Raw genomic sequence first — 499 nt, 5'->3', positions numbered from 1 at the left:
TGAGCCCCTCCCGGATGGCCGAACTTCTCACCCTATCTCTAAGGGAGAGGCCAGCCACCCTTCGGAGGAAGCTCATTTCTGCCGCTTGTATCCGCAATCTTGTTTTGCGCTGTCCTTAGAAAATGCTTTTTTAAAGCATTAATTAACGTGACGGTAGTATTTAGCATCACTAATACTTTTTTTTTAATCATAACTCTGGATTTAGCGCCCTGTCATTAAAATTGAAAAACTGGTGTATACTTTGAAATCCAAACTTTCAACACGGGCTGAAAAAGAGACTCAGTGTGGCTGCAGCTTGTTGCTATGTCAGTTTAAATCAGTCATGTGATTTGGAGGTGCGGCACACAGTTAATAACACTCACCTTCATTCCATTTCCAGAGTGGAATAACCAACCACCTGTGAGAAATCTGAAATGCCCATGGTGTTGATTCACAGTCATTAGCATCGTTGCTACTGACAACAAGAAACAAAGCCAGTCTGCCCTATGGGCTGAACCAT

This window comes from Pundamilia nyererei, unplaced genomic scaffold (genome assembly GCF_000239375.1).
Source record: "Pundamilia nyererei isolate P.nyererei 1_Seehausen unplaced genomic scaffold, PunNye1.0 scaffold00858, whole genome shotgun sequence".
NCBI classification, from domain to species: domain Eukaryota; kingdom Metazoa; phylum Chordata; class Actinopteri; order Cichliformes; family Cichlidae; genus Pundamilia; species Pundamilia nyererei.
This window is presented reverse-complemented; position numbering follows the sequence as displayed.